The sequence below is a fragment of the Triturus cristatus genome, chromosome 5_1 (genome assembly GCF_964204655.1).
Source record: "Triturus cristatus chromosome 5_1, aTriCri1.1, whole genome shotgun sequence".
Classification (NCBI taxonomy): Eukaryota; Metazoa; Chordata; class Amphibia; order Caudata; family Salamandridae; genus Triturus; species Triturus cristatus.
Genome location: NC_140587.1, coordinates 170,320,672 through 170,341,953, shown reverse-complemented (window position 1 = coordinate 170,341,953; position 21,282 = coordinate 170,320,672). Strand labels below are relative to the sequence as shown.

Here is a 21,282-nt window from a genome sequence, read left to right as displayed (position 1 = left end):
AGCTTAGTTCTCCAGGATCCTGTCTCCAAGAGCCGGAGAAATTAATTGATCTAACTGCCACCTGTGATGCATGATGGGATACAGGAGTACTGTGAGGTTCTTTTTATTTTTTTATCACTCAATACAAAAAAAACGATATCGGCAGGTATACATATATATATCCACGGGCAGCATTAGGCATAAAAAAGCAAACAATACTTCAGAATCCGGTAACTAAGCTAAAGTAATATTCAACTTAACATTAACCCGATTTAAATCACGTTTAGGGGTAGTTTATAGCATTAAAACTCATTTATCCATGCAGTTAATAATCCCCAGATCATCCTTCCTTTTCGTGTAGCCTGAATACCCTTACGTTTATATAGGGCCAGTACTGTGAGGTTCTTAAACACACAGTACCAGTTTTCTCAATTCTTTGAATGGCAGCCTATTGGTTAGCAATGTCTCTCATTCTTTTTCCTCTTCACAAAAGGATTGTGACAGATTTGCTAGTCATTTTTTTTATTAATGACATAGTTCGATGTAATTGGACTCTTTAAAAAATGAAAACAATTTAATCAGGCCATTTTTAGTCTTTTCACTAGAAAGGCAACGCAGCACACCACCATAGTCTAATAATACCCTGAGTTATCCATTTCCTTGGGTATTATCATTGTAAAGTTCATAGAGAGATGTACATCATTGTCCAATCTTGATAAAGTTGTTGTGTTGAATTTTTTTTATTTGCAAATTATATATCAGGAATTACCTACGGTGCAATTTACAATTTAAACTATCTAAGGTGAGACAGCGGTCCTCCCATTAACAAAAACGTTTTATCATACCATGGGGCTCTACTCATCGGCCAATTCATCTTTCTACACTATTCACAGATCGTACTTTTATGATGACTGTTTAACCATAACGTATGCTTCAATCTGGTGCTATACTCGGTTACCTTCTACCTATCATTTTGATCTTTTATTCCACCTGGTACGGGATTGTTTTTGGTGGTGGTACTTTCTGGATCTATATCTTTCGGTCTTGCTCTTAACACAGGTTTCAGTACAATCTGATTTCTCTTCCTTCATTACATATGGTTTGGTGCAGACTGAAATGCTTTTCAGCATACTTACGTATGGAGTCAAGTAGACTATATGTTTTCTTTTCTTCTTTATATGTATGCAGCCTTGAGAAAGCCCTGTGGGCGAAACGCGCGTCGGCTGCGATTTGAACATTGCATATATACTTGGCTGCAATTTGAACATTGGATATATACCTCCTCTGGATAATTCGAGCTTTTGCACAAGAGAACTGGGGGTTTTGAAATAGAGGGCTTTGTGAGACAGACAGGCAACCTTTAGCTGAATTCTTGCTTCATAGGGCAACCAATTTAGGGATTTTAAAACTGGGGAGATGTGCTGGTTTCTTTTGGCACCCGTAACCAATCTGGCCCCTCATTCAGTGAAGCCCTTAGAGGGGCCAAGGTATAGTTGGGGAGGCCACAGAGTGTAGCACTGCCATAGTCTAGCCTCGGCAAAACAAGCACTTGGACCACTTGCTTTAAGTCAGCTTGTGGGAGGAAAGGTTTGAGATTACTGAATATTCTCATTAAGTGATTAGCACACATTTTTGATATAATTTTTCATGTTCAGATGCTTGTGCAGGGTGATTCCGAGAGATTTGGCTGAGTCAATAATACGGGGGGGGGGAGGGAACAGTTGAAGGCAGTGAGGTGGTTCATCCAAAGGTCTAGCTTGGGGATGTGATTCAGTGGAGAAATGAGAAGGAATTCTGTTTTGGAGGTGTTGAGCAAGAGGTTTGTTCTCAGTTAACCAGTTTTGAGTATTTATTAGAGTAGTGTTGAGTGATATGAGGTTTTTCGGGGAGGAGATTTTCAGATAAAGTTTCGCATCATCCACATACACATGGCAGAGAATGTCAGTGGAATTTAGTGCATTAGCTAAAGGCTCCAAGAACAGATTGATAAGGCGGACACTTGGGTGACCCCCATGGATACTGGTGAAGGCTGGGTGAGAGAGTGGCTCGCCTTAACTCTTTGGGATCTATGGTGGAGGAAGGACGGCAACCATTGCAGCACCGAACCAGAAAGGCCCATCCTGTGCTCCAAAATAGATAGGAGGTTTTCGCGATTAACAGTGTCAAACGCAGAGGAAAGGTCAAGAAGGAAAAGGAGGCAAGCTTCATTTTGGTCAAGCATTTTTAAAATGTCATCCATAACGTGAAAGATGAACCGATCCGGTGCTGTGCCCACTCTGAAAGCGAGATTGGTGTTGGTCCAGGAGATGGAAATTCTCGATGTGGGCACAGAGTTGAGATTGAACACATTTGTCTAGGATTTTGGCTAGAGTGGGGATGTTGGGGATAGGGCGGAAGTTGTTAAGGTCCATACTATCTGCGGTAGGCTTTTTTAAGATAGGTGTTACCTGAGCAGCTGATAGGCAATCCAGAATCGTAACTTGTGACAGGGACGCATTGACAATCTTTGTTCATATGGGGGTGACGACATCCTTAATTTCTTTGAAGATGGAAGGTGGTAACGGGTCGCTAAAATGATTAGATGGATTGATACTCTGAAGAATCTTGTTAGCGTTTCCTTTCACTGAGGGGAGTAAAGGTCCCCCATGAGGCATTGTTCTTGGTGCTTATCGGTTTGATCTTCTCTGATAGGGCCGGGGGGCAGACCTACTGGATAGCAACAGAGCCAACCTGGAGTTCAGATCAATATTGATAAGCCTAGATTTCTCAGTAAAGAAGGCAGCCAGGTCATCGCATGAAGGTGGGCTGACTCCACAGACCGAGTGGTTTGGTGCTTCCACTGATTGTTGTTTCACCAGCTCAAAATGTGTTTTCGGAGCGATTAGCGGCTTGATTAAGTTGGGATCTGAAGTAGTCAGCCTTAGCGATCTTGAATGTTTGTTATAGGAGCTCCTTACTGATCTAAGGACCGTTAGCTGGTCTGAGAATAGCTTTGATCTCCAGGATCATTCGGTTGCCCTAAAGTTGCGGTGTTCTGAGTTTAAGTTTTGTTGAACCATGGTTTGGATATTTTTGTTGAGGCATTTTTTTGTTGGAGTGGAGCAATGGAGTTCATGATGCTAGAGATAGTAGAGATGTAGAAGTCAGTGAGTGCCTGTACCTCAGACATGTCAATATGTGGAGAGAGGGCAAATTTACAATGGGTTGCTAGATCGGATGTATTGATCTCTCTGAGGTCCCTTTTCCAAATCTTCGATTTCTTTGGTTGAGCCTTCCTCAGATAGACCTCCATGTTGATGAAAAGAAGATGCTGTGATGATCGCACCAATCGCAAGGGGAAATGGTGTCCAGTGTGATGGTGTGATCTTTGGTGATGATGAGGTCCAGACTTTCTCCTTTATTATGGGTTGGCCGGTCACAGTGTTGAATCAGCTCGTGATCACTTAAGAAGGATTTGAGGCATGTTACAGCTTGGTCATTGAGGTTGGACCAGTGAAGGTTGAAATCACTGAGGACGATTTGGGCCATCACGGAATCAACATTGCCAGAGATGATTTCCATTAATTGTTCGATGAAGGGGAGGTGGTCCCGGGGGAGGGGGGCGTAGTTTGCATACCGGGAGGTTGTGACTAGAGATCTTGCGACAAAGGTATTTGCAAGAGGATGGCGAAGAGGACTCCGACTGGGAGACCGATAGTGTGCTCCGATGTATACACGCTAGGCCACCGCCTGGCTTCAAACCTCTGTCTAGAGGGATTATGTCATGGGTAGTAGGCACTAAGAGGTCTAGGATCGGAGTGGAAGAGGGATTGAGCCAAGTTTCAGTGAGGATGATGATGTCTATCTCATTGTGTTGGATAAGGTCGAATATGTCAAAGGTGTGTTTGCTGGCTGACCTGTAGTTTAGTATGCATTTGAGTTGCACCGGTGTATGCGGGGGAGGAGTCTATATGATGTTCACTCTCATAAAGTAGTCATTATTTATGCCTCTATGGTTGTGAGGGGGTTCTCTGTATGGGTTAGCGTGAATAGCTTGAATTTGCCCCAGAGTAATCTTGTTGGTGTCTAAGATAAGCAAGTAAGAATTGAGTAAGTCCTCGATATCGTTGGACGCGAGATAAGCCTTCGCTCTTCTGGGGTGGGAGGGAGCGTTAGGTAGGTGTATGATTTTAGTGCTTTAAAGCAGGAGGTGGGGGGTGCTGACCATCGCGAGTTCTGTCACTAGCAGGGGCTCTGGGAAAATTTGCAAGGGAGAGCAGGGAGCTGATCAGGGGAGAGGTGTTCAATTGAAAGGGCTTTCAAATCATGAAATTCAACGGTGAGACGGTGCAGCTGGAGAGATATATCATCCAGGTGCGTCACCAGGTCTGAATGCTGTGAGAGAGGTAAAGGTTGTCCTCCTTTGCTGCATAATTAATTCCAGCAACACATGGTAAAAGTGCTTGTGAATGAAGCAGAGAGATTGTGAAGTTTGTGAACTTAGTTTGGTGTGCGTGCAAATTCTGCATTGCCAATCCCTGGTAAGTTGCAGCTACTACTTCTGAAACAAGGCCAATGGAGGTACCTATGGGTGAGGCAGACTGGCCTCAAGGGCAGGGCCGGCCTTAGCACTGGTGGTGCCCTGTGCATTAATGTTTGTTATTGCCCTCCAATGACCACCTCTGCCATGGATTCCCTCACAACCACCCTTTAACAGTGCCCCTCAAGTCTCCATTACCACACTCTCAGATGCATTTAATTTGATTTACAGCACCACTCATACCAGTGTAGGGTGTCAGAGCACTTTACATCACACACATTACTCAGACATTCAATATGTGTGTAATTCACTGTATAGAAAATGTTACATAAGACTAAGGACCACAAGGTGTAGGAGTCACATGACAACAATACTAGTAGGCTGTATTGTTTAATAGTGATTGGTCTGGAGAAACACTAACTCAGAATTTAAAACATAATAACATGGTTGGGGGTACTCTTTAATAATCAGAATTGATTTCTGTCCAAAAGAACACTTTTTGTAACATTAGGATAATCAAAGTCTGGGGGGAAAAACATAACGCTCTCATTTATACCTTGCAGTTATGTTATGTTATGTTATGTTATGTTAATAGTTTTTATAAGGCGCACAGCTGCCCCGGCCAAGGGGCGTCCCGGCGCCTGATCAGGTACCACAACACAACAGATCGATACTAGTAAGGGAAAAGGAGGGAATCAGTCAGCGATTGGGAACAAAAAAGTTTTTATGGCGCGCCTAAAGGAAGTAAGACTGTTCAGGGCTCGTATATGGACAGGAAGAGAATTCCATAATCCTGCTGCTAATACTCGAAAGGAGCGCCCTCCCATCCTACTCAGTCTAAACCGTGTATTGACCGCCAGATGGAGAAATTCCGATCTAAGAGACCGCGTAGGAACATAGGAGGAAACAAGCTTAGCGAGGGCTGGAGGAGAGGAAAGCTTCAAGATTTTAAATGTCAGGCAAAGAGCCTTAAATTTAATGGTCTGTCTGACCGGCAGCCAGTGAAGGGAGGTCAAAACTGCAGAGACAGAGCACGGTCTAGGGAGGCCAACAATGGCACGCGCCGCAGCATTCTGCACCCTTTGCAATCTAGTAGCCTCCGCCTGATTCACTCCGAGCAGCAGCGCACTCCCATAGTCCAGCCGAGAAAGAATGGAGGCTTGGACCACCAGTTGCCGAGTAGGGGGGTCGAAGAATTTGAGGACCGGTCTCAGTCCTCGCAGAATACCATAACAGGTAGCTGCAACCTTCTTCGTGTGGCTGGTAAAAGAGTGTGTAGGATCCAGCCAAACCCCCAAGTTCTTAACTTCGGCAGCTGGGATGGGAGTCACCCCCAATTCTGGAGGCCACCACTGGTCTCCCCAAAGCTCCGCCTGCTTACCTAAGATCAGGACCTCGGTTTTTTTTGGCATTTAACTGCAAACAGTTGGTTCGCATCCAATTTGCCACGGCTATGAGTTCAGCACGAAATCTGGGAGCGTTCACCTCGGGGGCACCGCTGAGTGTCACCGCCAGCTGCGTGTCAGCATACGACGTCATGGTTAAGCCACATTGTCTGACGACAGCAGCCAGCGGTTTCACATATAGGTTGAATAAAGTGGGGCTCAACGCAGAGCCCTGCGGAACCCCCAGCCCCAGTGGACGGAAAGAGGACTGACAAGGTGGAATAGCCACTTTAAAAAACCGGTCCGAAAGGAAAGAGCGAAACCATTGGAGAGCAGTCCCCTCAATTCCCACTCCCTCCAAACGCCGGATCAGAATGTCGTGAGACACCGTGTCAAACGCGGCGCTCAGATCTAGCAGGAGGAGCGCCGCTGTCTGCCCAGCATCCAGCACCGTTCGCAAGTGCTCGGTCATAAAGAGCAGTGCAGTTTCGGTGCTGTGTTGTGCACGAAAACCATTCTGGCTCTGGTCAAGAATGTTATTTCGAGAAAGGTGGGCAGACAAGATGGAGTTCACGTGTGCCTCAGTAACCTTGGCGGTCCAGGGCAGGAGGGAGATGGGACGGTAGTTTTCTGGCAATAAGGGGTCAAGGTTAGGCTTCTTTAAAATAGGGCTGACCACTGCCTGCTTCCAGTAAGAAGGGACCACGCCCGATGGGAGCGATAGATTGATCAAATCCAGTAAAGGCTCAGGACATAGGGGAGGAAGAAGTCTGAATAGCTCTGGCTTCAGCGGATCTAATGGAGAACCGGACTTAATTTTGAGGCTCAGAGTGTCGAAAACCTCGTCAGACATTACTGGCAGGAAGGACAAGGTTTCGTGAACCGTAGCCATCACACCAGTTTGCTCAACACCGGGCACAGATGACGTAAATCCTCGGTAGATCGCCTGCACTTTCTCCACGAAAAAGGATGCCAAACTTTCACAGTGAGAGTCCGTGCAGATTTCCACCGAGGTGGCCCGTTTCCCCATAAGGTCTTTAAGAACCTTAAAAATTAATTTAGACGGGTTGGGGCTATTCTGAAACTCAAGAGCATAGTATGCGGCCCGGGTTTGACAGATTGCCCTATGATAAATCTTAAGCTGGGCAAAATACGAAGATTTCAGGGTGGGATCAAAGGATTTCCGCCACGCCCTCTCAGCTTGCCGGCACGTTCTCTTAAGCTCGGCAAGAGTATTATTATACCATGGGCTGGGAACTTTAGCATGGCATTTCGACCAGCGCATCGGTATAAGAGAGTCAAGGGCGGCTAGGACCCAGTTACAAAACTGCTCGTATCCTTGTTCCACGTTCAGCAGATTGCCCAGGGGCTGCGCCTCCAAGATCTTATAAAACTCGTCCAGTTTGAGCTTGTGCCAATTTCTTTTAAGGATCAGTCTATCCACAGGTATAAATTGAGGGTCATCTATAGGGCATGAAACTTTAACCAGCAGATGGTCCGACCAACCTACCACCATCGGGTCAGCGACCCTAACCCGCTCCAGTGTGGTAAAGAAGGGGTCAAGGATATGACCTTCAATGTGGGTAGGGGAGGTAACTAGCTGGGTCATTTGCATGGCTTCAAGGTCCGCTAGCAAAGTATTAATAGGTGTTGATGACCTCTGATCAAAATGGATATTGAGGTCACCTACAATGTTAAAATTGGCACATCTCGGAGCAAAAGAGCTGACCACGTCAGTAAGAGCGGCCTTGAAGACAGTGTCATTCCCTGGCGGACGATATTTAAGCATACCACTAAGTGTAAACTGATGACTGAAAGCTATCTTAAAAGAAGCGCTCTCACACGCTGGTAAATCAAGAGCTTTCCATTCAGCCGGGAAGCAGGATTTTATCACCATAGCTATGCCACCCCCTCTAGAAGTGCGATTAAGAGTGAACACTGTATAATTAGAAGGGAATGCCAGATTGATTATTGCAGTATCCGCATCCTGAAGCCAAGTCTCAGTGAGGAAGATGAGGTCAGGAGAGTCCTTTTCGATGATGTCACGTAAGCACTGATAGTGCTTGACCAACGATCTCACGTTCAGACTCCAGATGCGAAGTACACGCTCAGAAATATTAGTACGTGTATTCGGGGCATTCCTTTCTACAGCGCGTACCCCGGACGGGGTATCAAGTGACAACCTGCCACAGGCACAGTCATAGGGACCCGACAACGGGTGCACAGAGTCTTGAGCACACACCGTAAGCCTCTCTCTAATAGCAAGCAAAGCGGCACGATTGTACCTGAGCGTCGGAGTATTCTGCATGATGCTACGATGGTACAATGAATAACTGCCAGAGTCCAGGCCCCGCTCACGCTTCCTCGACGCGGACGAGCGCAGACGGGCAGGACTCTGGCACGACTCCGGCTAAGCGATGGCGTCCCACTTCGCGGTCCCGCTGCACGGGAGAGGACGACTTTAAGTAGGCGTCACAATAAAGAGCTCGAGCGTCGGGACGCTCCAAGATGGCGCCCGCCTAAATCTCCACCAACCCAAGCCAAAATGGCGCCCACAAGAGTCCAACCCCGGGACCCGGACCCGCCAAACGGCGGTGCGCTTTCCAGATTTTAAATGCAAGTGAGGGGACGAGTACCCAGGCAGAAGAACAGTAAAAACAGGGGGAATCCAAGAAAAAAACGAAAATACAAAACTGGTACTTTTAAAAACACTGCACAATGACAGCGCGACCTGCACTAATGCAGCACCCAATCTAAATGAAAGACCAGCGAGTCCGCCTTAAGTAGGCGTCACAATAAAGAGCTCGAGCGTCGGGACGCTCCAAGATGGCGCCCGCCTAAATCTCCACCAACCCAAGCCAAAATGGCGCCCACAAGAGTCCAACCCCGGGACCCGGACCCGCCAAACGGCGGTGCGCTTTCCAGATTTTAAATGCAAGTGAGGGGACGAGTACCCAGGCAGAAGAACAGTAAAAACAGGGGGAATCCAAGAAAAAAACAATACAAAACTGGTACTTTTAAAAACACTGCACAATGACAGCGCGACCTGCACTAATGCAGCACCCAATCTAAATGAAAGACCAGCGAGTCCGCCTTAAGTAAGCGTCACAATAAAGAGCTCGAGCGTCGGGACGCTCCAAGATGGCGCCCGCCTAAATCTCCACCAACCCAAGCCAAAATGGCGCCCACAAGAGTCCAACCCCGGGACCCGGACCCGCCAAACGGCGGTGCGCTTTCCAGATTTTAAATGCAAGTGAGGGGACGAGTACCCAGGCAGAAGAACAGTAAAAACAGGGGGAATCCAAGAAAAAAACGAAAATACAAAACTGGTACTTTTAAAAACACTGCACAATGACAGCGCGACCTGCACTAATGCAGCACCCATGTATATTTTCCGATTGTTCATCTGCTTCCAAATTCAGTAGATAGAATGTTCTTTTTTTTTGATTGCTTACTGAGGACAATGTGTCCTGCCAGATGTGTGTACCTCTGTTCCACACAAAAAAGTTTTAACTACTAATTGTAACACAACCAGCAATCAATGCTAGGAAAATATAGGAACACACTTTAGTTCTGGGCAATGCTAAGGAAACTAAAGATATCTCAGCCTTCAAACCTAAGCTGCGGCTTGCAAAGAACCAGGCACTTGCTGGTCTGTGCAAAATTGTTAAATATTGTCTGGTACATGTAGGACGGTAGGATCTTTCTAGAATGGGTACCCCACACTTTTTCCTGGTGTCAGTATGTTTAGTTGACTAGTCTGTCTGGGATCCTGTTAATCAGAACCCCAGCCACTGCTCTTTCTCCCTAAATTTGTAATGGTAAGTACTCTGGCACCTCCACAATTGGCTACTGGTGTGCCCATGTAAGTCCCTAGTATATGGTAACAAGGTTACGCATCAGTTGAGGCACATTATAGGTATTAGTCTTACAAGAATTTCATATAGTAACAGAGTCAAAGAGAATTTCAAAGTCCACAAACAAATCAAAGAGTTTAGTTAGTTATCATTTGTTTATTATTCTTTTCTTGGATTGTCCAAATTTCATTATAACACATAACAGCCGACACGTGTTTCGTCCATCCGGACTTTTTCAAGGCTCATTGGAAAGTAGAGTCTCTCTCCATATATACAGAATCAGAAATGAATGACCACTCCTTGTTCGCAATGGTCAGTATTGGCATTAAACGGTCAGTGTTTCATGTCAGAATTTTCTTTCTAATGCCTCGAGCATTCCCCACTCAAATAGTCACGGTCAGGCAGACATCTCAATAAACAGGTACTGATATACCAGAGCGCCTGGTTCCCTTTCCACTGTCTTAAGAAGGACCCCTGTCACCTTCAGTGATGTTGGAACCCACTTGTACTTTTATAGTTGTCCCATCATAGTCCTTGTCGAAAGTTTCCCCCAAACAAGGGTTGTCTTCCAAGTAATAGTTTGCCGAACAAGTCGTGATAAACCTGTTGACGGCACCCGTAAACTGGTCCTGACTTCCGTAGTAGAAACGACCAATGCCTCATTGGTGGTGACAGGGGTCCTTCTTAAGACAGTGGAAAGGGAACCAGGCGCTCTGGTATATCAGTACCTGTTTATTGAGATGTCTGCCTGACCGTGACTATTTGAGTGGGGAATGCTCGAGGCATTAGAAAGAAAATTCTGACATGAAACACTGACCGTTTAATGCCAATACTGACCATTGCGAACAAGGAGTGGTCATTCATTTCTGATTCTATATATATGGAGAGAGACTCTACTTTCCAATGAGCCTTGAAAAAGTCCGGATGGACGAAACACGTGTCGGCTGTTATGTGTTATAATGAAATTTGGACAATCCAAGAAAAGAATAATAAACAAATGATAACTAACTAAACTCTTTGATTTGTTTGTGGACTTTGAAATTCTCTTTGACTCTGTTACTATATGAAATTCTTGTAAGACTAATACCTATAATGTGCCTCAACTGATGCGTAATTAGTGTATGACCTTAGTGGAATATCCTTTCGGGCTTCTCTACGGGTTTGTGTTTTTCCTTCTATAAGCAGAGGAGGAAGTTAGGTTTGAGAGCACTATAGGCTAAATAGAAAGAAAATTATACAAAAAACATATTGTCAATTATCGCGGAGCTAAAACTGACAAAAAGACTGATGTGGATGTGCATGTAAACTCTGACAAATTGCTGCTTAGGTGCATGTGTGTCAAGATATGGTAACAAGGTACTGAGTGAATACGTGCACCAGGGATCCCCCATGGGCTGCAGCAGGTATTATGCCACCCATGAGAGACCACTCAAACTGTGACTAGAGGCCTGCAATAGCAGCTGGTGTAAGCTGGTGCTAGCACTACTTATGGCAGTTATATCTATAGGTATATCTAAGGTCACAACACTTAAAACCTATAAGTCACCCCTAAGGCAGGCCTTTCAATCCTGAAGGTAGGGTGCTGGGTTATAAGTATGAGGTGCCCTGCATGAACAGGACACCCCAACAAATCCTGGAGGCGATTCGCTAGGCTTTGTAAGTGGCCATGCGTCATTACGCAATGGCTAACTATACTGGCTGTGCCAAACCTGGGCATTTCTGGTATCAAACATGTTGAAATCGTACCCCAAAACAATTACCGGTGTTGGAGGTATGATTCCATGTACTGGGGGGTTCTTCCGGGAAGCCCCCAGGACTCCCAGTAAAAACCTTCCAGGGTCTGCCAGCAAGCTAGTGCTGCTGCCGACCTCAGACATGATTCTGCTCTACTGCTGCTGAGCTGAAGCAGGGGAAGGTAAAACAATAGGTTTCCTTTGACCACCTCCCAGACAGGCCTTAGTGTATTGGGATGGGGTGGGGGCGCTTGCCAGAGCCACCAGCCTGTTTTGAAGGGTACGTTTAGTGCCGTCCTTCCATACTCTAGGTAGAACCAGTTCTGGGAGCCTGTGGTTCCCGCTCTGGCACGAACCTGGACAAAGGACATAGGAGTATCCTCCCCTCTGTCCTCCCCCCAGTGCTTAATTTGTAAAATATTAAGTGCAGGTGCTCAATTTTTTTTAGGAGGCCACACCCACTTTCCCAGCTCCACCCACGTCTTCCACAGGCTCCACCCACTTACTCTTTTGGCTCTACCCACATCCTCAACTGGCACTTCTGAAAGCTGTAATACCCCGTGATTCCATGATATAGTGGTTCATGTCCATCAAATATCCAAGTGCATTAGGCTTGCATAGTCATAATATGCACTATAACGTCTTCAAATTCACAACCCACGTACTGTCCCTAGTGTCCAAGCATAGTCCAAATGTCGACAAACAACCACCATGTATAATCCAATTGCAGCCACATGAGCTCTGACACTACCTTAAATTTCCAACACAGCTCCATAATGCACAAGGCTGCGATATAATCTATTCTGCAACCCTAGGTAGTGTACAGTGGTAGGTGGTGTTCCCCTCAAAGGCGAAGGTGTGATAGTGGTGCGTGTGCGCCACTGCTTTTATAATAGGGTTCCTCTTAAGTGGTTGTGATAGGCACCCTCGAGCAAAGGGGATAGAGGGACTCCTGCTTTGACTGAGACGCAGTGTGCTGTGAGTGAGGGAGGGCTGACTGAGTTTATTTCAGGGCTGGAAAGGCAGACCCTTCCTGAAAGCAGCCTTCCAGCCACCATTGGAACGGGGTAACTAACCCCTTCCAATTTACCGGCTCAGCCCCTCCTAGATTCTTATTATGTAAGGAGCATGGGGTAGTCGATTCAATCAAAGCAAATAGATTTTTTTTGTACAGCAGGAATGCTGAACTCACAAATTGGAATGTGCTCTCGGATGCGATAAAGAAGAAAAAATTGGCTTTGAAAAATGTAATATTTCCATAGGATGACATAATGAGACCAGTTTATGGGTCATGTATATAACATTTAGGTCAAATGGAATCTTCAAGTTACCATACCTGGAAGTTATTATTTTTATTTAGGTCTGCAGAGGTATCAATATGTGGATGGAGCCTAAACCCCTGTCTCAGTAGGACTCTGAAAGCTCTTTTTGTTGATGACATAAGGTCAAGTACCCTTTAAACTGTGAAGGCAGACAAAAAGTCCATGTGGACTAGTGTATCCATGGGCTCTTAAACACATAACTGTACTCTGAAGTCTTAAGTTAAAGATTGCCTCCCTCCCATCTGTGGTACTGCCAGAGTAAAAAATAAAAACCTGTAAATTATCACGTATCTAAGACCAGCTGGATGTAGAAACACAATGATCACAGCTGTTTGGAGGGCAAGCATTCTTTGTGAATGTACTTACACAAATTCTGCACAGTCAAAACATGTACGCCGGCTACCAACACATGGGCTGAGCCAAATCCCCTCACCTGGTAGTGACGCTTAAAGCCCTTTTCTTAACTGATCACATAATGTCTGGTGACAGTTCTGCTGTCAAGCCAGGCCTAAAAACGGGTTAAGTTGTCTGAGACTACAGCAGGAACAGTACAATCTTAAAAATTGCTTGGTTGTAATAACCTGCTGCTATCTCCGATGTATGGGCAAAATGTGTGAGTGCTTCAAATAGGATGTAGTGAGTCATTGTCTTCACCTCAATCATAGATAACATGTTTTACTGTGACCCCCCCCCCACCACCGATGGAAATTGCTCTTAGCTTACGGAGACATTTAGTCCATTTTCTCAACATGTAACCTCAAACACTGCACGTGTGCTACATGTGCCAATTTGCCCTTTCAGCAGCTGGTTGCTCTTACCTCCTGCTCTGCGAACAGTGCCAGGCTCTGCAGGACGTTGCTGGCGGGCTCCCTTTGGCAGGTGGCACTCATTTACCCGGGAGCTGGTAAAGCTGTTGTAGCCACAGTGTAATGAGAAGGTGCATACGCTGTGGCCCCGGTACATGCAATTGAAGAGGTGGCAGCTCAGGGCGTGAGCATGCTGGTGTTTTGACGCGGTGGACAGCTCCATTACTGCCACACAGCAACGTGGCTCTTCACAGCATGCCCCCATTAACTGATTGCAGGTCAACACACAGTCTGGAGTGGCCAGAAACATGGCTCCAACAGCTAGCGAGTCTTTGGGGATATGGTCCTGTAGGGTGGTAAAGAGGCCCTCAGGACCATCGTCACGCAGCTGCTGTTGTCCCTTCCCCTGGATGTGTTACATACAGATGGTGCAGGCACTGCAGGCCCTGCTTGGCCATTGACATTTTCAGGTTGTTTTTAGTAGCCATGGTGGACCCACCCCTCTGTTGTGCATTGACTGGCCTGCGTGCTTCTCCTTGCACAAGATGGATTGCCCTTGCCTGATCATTTGGGGTCTGTGGCTCATCCTGCATGTGGTGCACGTGCACCCCTTGCGCCTCGCCTATCCCCAAAGGTTTCTCCTGCAGGTGGTGCAAATCCAGAGCCTCCTCCAGGCTCCTCATTTCTCCTCTTCACCGGACACCTGGACCTCGGGGAGCGGGCAGCCTCGTCCTCAGAGGCCCAGCCCTGCACTCGCAGGGTCCCCAGAAACATAAGATCATATACAAAAGCTGCGCGGGCCGATGACAGGCCAGGCTGGCCCCCGCAGGCTGCATTCTTCGCTGTTAGACGAACCTGCTATTATGAGCCCATACCCAAAAAACGGAACACTGTCTAGCTGTGCCACACATGGTGCTTCTAGTATTTGTGACCCGTGTATTTCTGTCTGCTTTTCATTTCCGTCCTAAGGCAGAGAAACCGTTCACAGCCTTGGCTGCATCTCTCTCTTTACTGTGAGTGGTTCTGCCATCCATGACCCGGAAACATAGCTGCCAAGGTTTCAGATAGCTATGTGTGACATTTAAATAATTAAAGTGCAATTATGAGTCACATTTCAACAACTATGAGTGGCACTTTCTTGCAAACAAAATCAAGCAATGCGGACGAGGAAAACGTATAAATATCAGAATGTACACGCATTTGAGCAACAAGAAACTCCATGAAGATTTTAAAACTGCTGCAAAGCACCACGCGGGACTCGGCCCAACAGGAAGGATATGCGATGGGCCAACATGAACAAGTTACACACGGAGGCATCCGAGCTGTCCAAGTGTCACCTAATCTCAGCTGACTAGCACAAGACAGACTGCCAAACACCATTTTGCAATACCTCACAGGCTGAGGCCGGCGCAGTAATCTCTCATACAATTCAGCAGACAATTTAGGATTGTCAGAAACGTGCGAGGTGCGTGAACCAGGGGATCAACAGGGGGTGAAGGAGGAAGACATGGATCAGCAAAACCCGGATCAGTTGAACCCAAGGAGGAAGACAGGGTGCGGAAAGCGCTATATAATGAAAGCATATTTATAATCAGAGTAAGATAGAGTTCACACTCCAGGCTGCACTTACTTTGCCCTTGCTGTGGCCTCAACGACTCAGACTTCTGATGTTGAGCAGCTGTGTGCAGAGACTGGTGCACCTTTTGTGCTGAACAACTCCAGCGCAAGGCCTGCCCCGGGCTGTTAACACAACTGCCAGCTTCCCAGTGCGGTGAGTCAGCTCCCTCCGGTGCTGGAGCAACATTTGTTTTAAATTACATTAACTGCAGTGCGAGCCTGCCGTGCCCACGTAAATTTAACTCTGGCGGCAGCACGTGTGTGCTACAACAAAACTAGTCTTCTTGACCTCTTGACTCTAAGTCACAGAAGTTAGGAATGTAGCAAATATGCCCTGCCGCTCCCGGTGGTGAATCCTAATATAAATGTTACATTAACACTTAGCAGCCACAGCTGCAGACTCCGAGACTGCCCCGGGAGCAGAGTGCAGGGCGCACTGCCCCTCCTAAAATAAAATCAAGCTAGAAGTCAAATGAAAGACTGTCATGGAAAAACTCAGTTTAGCACAATCTGCACAGCTTTCAGCGAGATCGAATCTAGTACGAAAAAACGACAATGATGCATGGCATTGCTGGAACAGTAAATTTAAATATGGTGAAAAAAACAAAAAAAACACGCGGCAGCCTGTCAGTAGCGCCGGTGCTAGCAATTAAGTGCCGGTGCTGAGCACCGGAAAGCACCGGCACAAATTAAGCACTGCCTCCCCCCTCCTATGGGAGGGGTGCACGAGTCATCCTAACCCCTTCCCTAGGGTATAAAAGGGCTTACCTGTGGGTGGGTCCTCAGATTTGTCGTGGGACAAGAGTCAAGCTTGAAACAATGCCACTCTTCGACCTTCTGGACACCTGGAACCGAGACAGCATCATATAAGACTTCTGCTGCTCCTGGTCTCGCTGTTCTGCAAGTCTTCTTCGCCTGTGTCTGTGCTTCACCCAGTATCTTCAACAGACATGTGGGCATCAAGAACAACCGAAGTAATCTCCCTTGGAGTGAAGGAGTCACTCCCCTGCATCTGCAGGCACCGCAACAAAGCTGACCGGTCTGCTGCTCCTAACGTCCCATGGACTTCAAAAGGCTCAGCAACACAGGTGGCGGTTCTGCAACTCCCTTGAGGCCTGACCTGTCCTCTCTGCAATTTTGAGGCCAGTATCCCTCGTCAGAAATGCTGGGACTGAACCTCTGTTCCCAAGACTTGTTGGCTCTGCACTCCAGAGATCTTTGGGCTACAAGAAGCTCCAGCATCTCTTTCTGACAAGGTCCTTGTCCTCACCGGATCCTCTGCACCGTCGGCCTTCATCTTTGGTGAGCCGCTCCAGGTCCTCTCGAGACTCCTGTGCCTTGGGACTGTTGGTGCTCTTGAGAGTCTTCTCTTGCTTCAGTGGGCTCCCCCGCTTGCTCCAGGCCTGCTCTAGTTGGCGAGTCCCTTGGACCTTGCTGGTCCCAATGTTCCGGCATTGTTTTTCACATCTGTTGCTGCTGCCAAGGCTTGTTGGTGCTCCCACCGGACACTGACCCTCTGGTTCTCAACGTCCGACGTGGGACAGCTCGTGAACGGCTCCTGCTTTCCCATGGCGCCGCCTGGTCCCCACAGCTGTAGCGACAAGGTCACCCTCATCACTCCTGCATCTTCTGTCACTGTGGTCATTGCTCTTCCGTGCCGCCTGGTCTACTCTGAGTGGCATAGACTGTCTCCTCTGCTTGCAGGTTCTTCTCTTCAAAAATCCACCCTTGGATTCCTCTGGACTCTTGCACAGTCTTTGCCAGCGGCAACTTTTCTGAAGTCCTACATTGCGGTATATGGCGGTTTCAGACGTCACTTCACACCTACACACCCGGGTTCCCTGGTGTAGGCATCCTTGTTCCTGGGGTATTCACGGGTGGGGTGACTCTCCAACCTTCTGTCTTCCACTGGGTTTCTTCAGGGTCCACTGGGAAGGTTTCTTCTTGAAAACTGCAACCGCAACTTTCCTATTGACTTATTGAGTACGCTGCTGTATTATCACTCTGCACACAGCCTCCGTGGGGTTCCTCTGTACTTACCTTGGGTGGTTCCTCAGCTCTTCTGAGTCTCCTTCTCCAAGTCCTGACTTCGGTCGCAGTTCGCATTCCACTTTCTTAGTATATGGTGTGGTCTCCACCTGGAGATCACTTGTGCTTAATTACTAGTTTCCAATTGAAGTACTGTGTGCATTTGTGTTGATATCTCTGGGTAGGGGATACACCAATAGGTTAGTGAGTGTAGAATAATAAATAGACATTTTTATAAATACACTGTGTGGTTCTTTTTCATTTAATCTTCACTATATGATTAGATCTGGTAAAACAAGCTGCTTAACACTCCTTCTGGACTAAGCCTGAAGGCTGCTCTCCACAGCTACCACTAAGAAATCTTTCTATGGTTGTCTAAGACCACTAAAATCACAATAAGTGTTGTCTGGATTAGTGCAAGGTGCTTCACTTAAAAAGTGTACACCATATAAAACTGAATGCAAGTCTATACTTTGTGTTCAAAATTCATAAGCATACAGAAAATAGACTGGTTGAAGAAGAACATATCTACTACAAAACATTTTCAGCTCCTACAAGACATTCTCTGCTCGAACAAGTCTCCCATGGACCAAAACTGTGCACAATTTCATAGCCAAAAAATTAATTACATGAATTTCACATAGAGCGCAATTCACAAATTCCATAAACATAATAATCTATTTTTCACAGTCTTGGCACATGGCAGCCCAAATGTCACAGCTAAAGAACATACTTATGAATGATGATCCCAATCCAAAGCCTACCAGAAAAACTACACTGTGTTTCAGCACACTTTTAGGCACGCTCCTGCAGCTAGGAATCGCAGTGATATTGTGTTCATAGAGCCACACAGGTGGTTTTCCTGAGATCATAGTAGAATTTGTTTCTAGAGAAATACTGCAGCTTTATAATCTGATGTGTTCTTTATCCTGAAGGCAGACCTCCCCCCCCTCCCCCCCCCCCCCCCCCCCCCCCCATCACAAACGTCAATCTACAGCATTGAGAAACACCAAATTTAGGGACACGTTATTTAAAATGAAATGTCAAATAACATACTGCACAACAACAGAGGCTACTTTCAAGACCCTTCTGGAGACACTTCTCATTAGAGAAATGTAATTTAATTTGTGCCTGCTTCTTTTATTCAGAGGCCTCTCCTTTCTTGCCTCTTGCTACAACTCAGCGCTAAGACGCCCCACTTGGAGCAGCTGTATCGCTTTATAAACTCATTTGTTTATTCAATGCAATCATGTTCGTCCAAACTATATTTCTTGTACTTGTGATATATTAGCCATTATTAGGTTAATTCCTAAATCAATCTTGAAAATATTCCATTTTATTTTTGATCATTAAAACATTTCTCAGTTTAATCAGCTGGCTTGATATAGGCCCATGCCGTTTATTGGCCTGGAGAAAATATGCTTCCCAATCGTTGACACTTTTTTCAAGGCCATCTCAATATTATGTATGCGCAACTACTAAAAAAGACTAGCCATTAATTCAATTTCTTCATAAAATATTCGGTATTATTCTAAGGTACATCATGATCACCTCTCCGTCTCTTGTGTACTGATCAACCTACAGAATCTGAGATTCAAGTCTGATAAGTGAGGTGTCGAGTCTTTCTCCTTTCCTATTGGAATTTGCAAACTCATTGCTCAAGTCTCTCCAATTCTACACCAGCTTAATAAAAAAATAAATGATGAGTTAATCATATTTTTTTTTACTGATCCTTAGGACAAGATGGTATGGTTTAAAATGCTTTTCCATGTTGTGTAAAGCTTCTTAGGGAAAACCGCGGCAATGGAAGCTAGAGGAATTAAGGAGGAACAGCAGAGTGCTGCACGTACTATGGAAAAGTAGAATTACCTGATAACAAATTGTGTAAAGTTGTGTTTTGTAGTCACAGTCAACCTCACAAAAGTAATAAGATAAAACAATATCAAATATGCCACCACATAATTGGACAAGTTTAGAAAGAAGACACATTACAACTTATACTTATGTCTACTAAATAATGTTTTGTTTCGCCAAGACAGTTGATAACTGGAGAACCATTTTGAAGAGTCAAGTCTGACAAAGACGACTCAATTAGTTATGAGCTACAATTTTGGAATATGGAAGTTTGCGTAATATTTTAAATCAGAAGTCTGAGGCATTTAACTGCATGACGGAACGGTAGTTAGAGAAGCCTAACAATACAGTGTATAAGTGGAAAAAAACACATTTATACTGAAAAAGCCGAAAGGTCACGTGCATGAACGATTAAAGCATGCATGTGTGCTTAGTGGCACATGGTATAGTGTTGGTCTATGAGACACCTAAAGAGTACCTTTGCTCTCCTGGAACCTTTCCCTTTGTGGGGGCTTCCACAAGACAGGCAATGGATGTTTTCCTGAAATGGCGTATAGGACCGAATGGGGCATAAAACATACAATCATAGCCCACAAAGATGTCAGGGAGAGGGCGAAGAAACAACATAGGATACTGAAATGGTAAGAGCAAATTACCCACCACAAAGACAACTCAGACAACTCAGACAACTGGACTTGGAGCCAGCACTGTACTACAACAGAAACCCCATGTTAGCATGTGGTTTATTAATGCACAGGTGTGCCAGGGTGTATTACATCAAGCTGCGGATAAACACTGGGAGGTCTTTGCCCAGACCTTTTGCCTTCTTACCTCCCCTTTTTTGTTAGCTTTAGGACTCAAAGCACTTTACCACTGCTAACCAGGGCTAAAGCTCATGGGCCTTTCCCCTAAACATGGTGATATTGATGTATGCCAAACTGCCATATTTAGTTTACATATAAGTCCCTTGTAAAGTGGCATACCATATACCCAGGGCCAGTAATCTAAATGCTATGAGTGGGCCTGCAAAAAGTACAATTGATGGACGGAATGCTGAAACAATGTCAAACATTCACCCCCTGTACAGAGATCAGGCCCTAAATCCATTTTTTGCACACCACACCTGTCTGAGGCCTGCCATTGCAAGGCCTGTGTGTACAGTTTACTGCCACTCCGACTGGCATTTAAACCCACTTGCAAAGCCTTAAACTCCCCTTTTATTACACATAAGTCACCCCTAAGATAGTCCCTATGTAGCCCTTAGGACATTGTGCTGTGTAAGTAAAAGGTGGGACATGAAAAACTTAAAAGTACATGTCCGAGTAGTGACAAACAGCTAAATTTATTTCACTACGAGACCTACTCCTCTAATAGGCTAACACTGGGAATTACTTAATACACTTTTAAGCTGCAATTCCTGCTTAGAAAGAAGTATCTGCATCATGTTTCATATCTTTCGAATAGTAATGATAAACCCTCTTTACTGGTAAGGTTGGATTTAATATTTCTATTTTCAGAAATGTCACTTGTATAAAGTGGACATTTCTCTGCTCTTACTGTTCTGTGTGCCTTGCAGTTTGTCTCCAATACACCTCTGGGGTGGGTGAAATCTTCACGTGGTGGGTGTAACAGAACTCATCCGCATTCTGATAGCTCTTCCTGGGCAGGCAGAGCGGGGGAGCGGACACCTCAATAGGCAGTGTACTGTTTCTGACACAAAGGGTTGATTATCCTCTACTGATAATCTGGAGCCAGGGCTGGGAAGAAAGAGAGTCTGTTCACTTGAAGGGCCTGCTTTGAAGTCCCCTCCTTCCCCCACTTCAAAGGCAAAACTTGGTATAATTACTGGGGCTCAGACCCTAACAAGACATTACACTACTGGACCCTTGAAGATCTCTCCCAGGAGTAAAGACTGCTGTGCTACACTCTCCTTGACTGCTGCCCTGAAAGAACTGCTTTTTTGCATTGCTGTGCTGTCCTGCCGCCTGCTGATCTCTGTCCTGCTGAGGACAAGGACTGGACTCATCTCACTTGAACCCAGAGTGACTCCAAGGGCTTGCTGGCATGCCCCCTGTTCTGAAGTCTCAGGGCCATCAAAGACTTCCTTAAACCCAACAGCACCTGGACTCTCATCTGTGAGTCATGCTCTGCCAAGTAGTGCCAATCTAGTGCTGGCCCCTTG

At 45.9% G+C, this 21,282-nt stretch overlaps 1 protein-coding gene across 2 annotated transcripts in view; it reads right to left on the bottom strand.

Moving 5' to 3' along the window:
- The window catches only part of TOP1MT (DNA topoisomerase I mitochondrial), a 977,649-nt gene that overhangs the window by 42,334 nt on the left and 914,033 nt on the right, over positions 1 to 21,282 (bottom strand). The window lies entirely within an intron of this gene.